Below are 4,102 nucleotides of genomic sequence, written 5' to 3'. Positions count from 1 at the left end.
ATCGACTAAATTTGAAGCATTTAAATAAGACCAGAGCATTAACTGCATGCCAATTCAGCAGTGCTACAGGGCCTATAATTTGTCACATTGCACATATACATGTACCTGACTTTTCTCACTCTTTTTTTCCAGTGTGCATGTTCAGAATGCAAACAGAGGCCAAAGTACACCTGAACAGCATGTCTACCAATTCAAGAGACTTCCTATAGTTAATGTGAACCAGAGAGAATCAATACATGAAAAAATTGACTAGGGAATGGCTTTTTTTTTTTTTAACTCTGTACTTTAAAAACATAGCCCTGGAGACCAAAATTACTGTCTTGACTGTTTGGCAATTGATGAGAACAGAATTGTGATTAGTGGGATGTTGACTCCTAGTGTTTCCCAAGGACCTTCTCTATGAACTGGAGTAACACTCTCTATACATTGAGAATGAAACAGTTCATCAACACCACAGTGCCCAACAGGCACTGCTCTTTTGAGAAACACTCCTCGCCTCAGCAGTTTGCCTGAATTTCTACCAAATGACACCTCACAGCTGCTAAAATCCAAAGACCAACCAGCCCTGGCGTGGCTTTGCTGCTGCTGCTCTGCGCACTAACACAGACCGCGTGAACTCAACTGACTAAACAGGCTGAAGAGTGAAGCACCCCAACAGCTGGGGGAATAAACGCAGTTTCAAACCACCCTGCTGTGAGCCCGCTCCGGCATCTGTACAAGTTCCCGGTGCCAATGGCACAATTTGCAAGGTGATGAGGAACTAGACTTCAAATTTCTCACCTGCACTGGCTTGTCTAAATGTTCAGAGCAGTGAAGCCAGAGACACAGGACCTACAGCAGAGACTCTCGGTCATCCAAAGGCTGGTTAAACTAATTCAGGGATACAAGCGACTTGCATAGCCTAGCATACCACTGAACCACACCCTTCAAGTTATTTCCAGCAAACCTAACAGCCACGGCAGTCCAAGACCGTCTTGGGGTTTCCATCTGAAATCCAGATCCTGTAAGAAATGTTACTGCAGGATTCGGGCCATGTTCTATGCTTTTCAGGATTCTTTATTCTTAGACTAAAGTTCAGGTTCCTGCTGCTCAAACAAACCTGGAGAAAAACTGTTGGATTCAAAATCTTGGTAGGTTAAGTCAAAACGCATGTACTCTGAGGTGTCTCATAGTTGCAGTCACTTCACCTCAAACTGATTTGATTTTAAAACTAAAGCTAAGCAACTTGTTAGTAATCAGTTTTCAAGTATTTATTTATTTTGTTGGTGGAGGAAGGGAGGGAGGAGAGAAAAATCATGCTATTTAGCTTTCCAAGTATTTAACATAAAACCCAAAAGAGCTCCATCTGGCAACCAGCAGGATTTCTAAATAATCTAAATAGTATCTATATAAGAACCAGGCTGTCTATGGAGTAAGACAACTTCAACTTTTACAGCCACAAGAAGCCTTTATTAACATAAAAGGAAATTATAAAAAATTAAGTTAGAACAGGAACAAGAGTCTGGCATGCCGACAAAAGACCCCAGGAATCACTGCATTAATCTTGAAATGCTGCTTTTGACTTTGTTGGAATATAGCATCAGACGCTGTGTGGTTTTAGAAAAACAAAACAAAAAAAAAGTCCTTAGGTTCAAAGGACTCTAGTACACTAAAACCAGTTCTAGGAAAAGACTCAGACTAATGAAAATCAATATATAATTCCTTGCTTTGCAACACAAAATGACCCCTAACATTTTAAAGCAGTTTGTGGAGAATATTACAATTTAATTACACAGACTTCATTGAGTCATGAATGAGGCCCTTCATGTCCATAGCTGTCCATCTTCATTAAGAAAATGGTTAAGAATACTGCTGCTAATTACATTAATTAAATGGTACCTTTGAAACACTTATATAAAAATGTTGATAATTCATAATTCCCAGTAAATAAACACCTCTCAGAGTACACAGTATTTAATTTTCCAAGTTATTCATATGAAGGATCTGGCCTTGCACTTCATACCTAGCCTGTGTATTTTTTGGCCCATTTGTGAGTGATACAAACCCAGTGGTGGTTTGGTGTCCTGTGTGAAATATTTTAATGGTCTTGATGCCCCCATCAAGTTGCCCCTGGGATTTTCTGGCAGTTTCCTGGCAAAAAGCCAAAGAGTGAAACCAGTGGGGCCCCAAAAAATACATTACAGTGATCCTGTGAGGATAGGGCAGCCTTGAAGCTCTGCATTTTTGCTGTGCCTGGGCTACAGGAAGAGAATTTCTATCTTTATCGTTGCCCATCTGGCACCTTTCACAGGCAGCAAGAACAAAGAAGTAAAATGTACTGGTCCCTACCATCTGCTTCTGCTTGTAAAGTCTAGAAAGAGCCTGATAAGGAAGAAACAAACAAAAAAAAAGTAACAAAACACCCCTTCGTTTCCCACCAAAGCGTTCTGGCAGGTACATCTTTTTGTCTGTACTTCTTGCATATCTTAGGGCAACGCTGGAGGCCCTGGGTTCCCTGCAGCGATACAGCTGCTCAAGGCCCAGCATCCCGAAGGCTCCCAGCCCCACATCTTCATTCACAAGTGTCTTAACAGCCCGGAAAGAAAGGTTGCTTTGTTTGAGATTTGCTTTATTGGAACAGCCTCTGTTTTATCTAGAATAGGAAAATTCCTGTGGGTTTAATAGGAGGTATTACCCTACAGATTTTCTCTGGTTCCACCTCCTTTCCCATCAGCCACATCCCTCTTGCTGCAAGGCTGCGTACACCATGTGTTGGCTCAACCCCTTCTGTCTCTGACAGAAGTTTGGCCAAAAAGAGCAGATTTTCTGCTACTTTGATCATTTCCTGTGGTAAAAAGTGAAGGGAATTATCTGACCCATGGTCTTTTTCTCTTAGTTTTGAAAAATAACATGGAGTTACATCTGTAAGTTCCCTTAAATAGTGTACTTGCTTTTCAATGGCATTTTGCTGCTAGTTTACTGGTTGTCTTACAGAACTTATTTTTTTATTTTTTTTTAGGATCAGGGAAAAAACCCCAGAGATTAAGCTGCTGTTTTAAACCAATAACGAACTCTGTTATGATGAAGGAGCAACCAGAAGGTAATACCAAGTTCACAGATGATATAAAAGTGACAACTTCTTCCCTGTTAAAAAATTTCTACATTTAAAAAAAAATAAGCTTAATGCTCTTCTGGTGGTAATAGTGGGTTTTGGATACAAATGTGCATTGCATAATGTGTTTAGAAATAAGTTAACCCTTTTATTAAATGCACTAGAGGATTAGATCTATGATATTATGTGGTAAGTACCCTGAAATATTAAGTTTTCTTTTGTCAAAATCACCAAGGTTAAAGATCAGAGAACACCTCTCATACTTGCCTAAGCCTGAACTGAAACAGTGACGCTACCTGTTGCCCTAAATGGTGTAAGCATTTGGGCAACATAAGCTGAGTGTTAATCAGTGGCCCTGATGTAGCCTGCAATTGCACCCTGAAAACTAGTCCATTCTGTATTTTTTTCTGTCCCAGAGAGTACAAGGTAAACGAACAATGGGAATATACTTACTAAAAAAAATGTTTTGGATCAGAATTAATATTCTACAGGAATACATTCCAAATAAATTATCACAATATACATTAAGTCTTCACAAACGTGGCACTGCAGCATTTAAAATACATGTATGTTGACGCCTAGTAGTGGAACCACACTCTTTAAACCCAGAAAATGCCACAATGTGCATATGTATATATAGACTTTTTTCCTGTTAATCATTTACTCTGAGTGCATAAAAACATTTGTACTTGTTTGCATCAGAAGCCTTTTGTTTTTGAACTTTGCTGTGTTAATTACACAAATGGCACAGATTTTGACAGATACTCTCTTGAGCTGAGGCCAGGGAGTACATGGGCTCCCTTTGTGTGAATTCTGCTCTAGAAAGAAATGATAGAACATTTTGCGGTGCTAAAACTGCTATTATTGTAAAACATTACAGTAAGTTACTTTAGTGAATTTACTGTTTGTGCTTATATATTTTTTGTAATCAGTCTGTTAACTAAATCATGGCCTGGCTACATTTCACATTTTATTTTATAAACCTGAATCCCCCCAAAAGCAAAGGGAGAT

Source organism: Apaloderma vittatum, unplaced genomic scaffold (assembly GCF_000703405.1).
Source record: "Apaloderma vittatum isolate BGI_N311 unplaced genomic scaffold, ASM70340v1 scaffold40102, whole genome shotgun sequence".
Lineage (NCBI taxonomy): Eukaryota > Metazoa > Chordata > Aves > Trogoniformes > Trogonidae > Apaloderma > Apaloderma vittatum.
Note: the sequence above shows the minus strand (reverse complement) of the source record.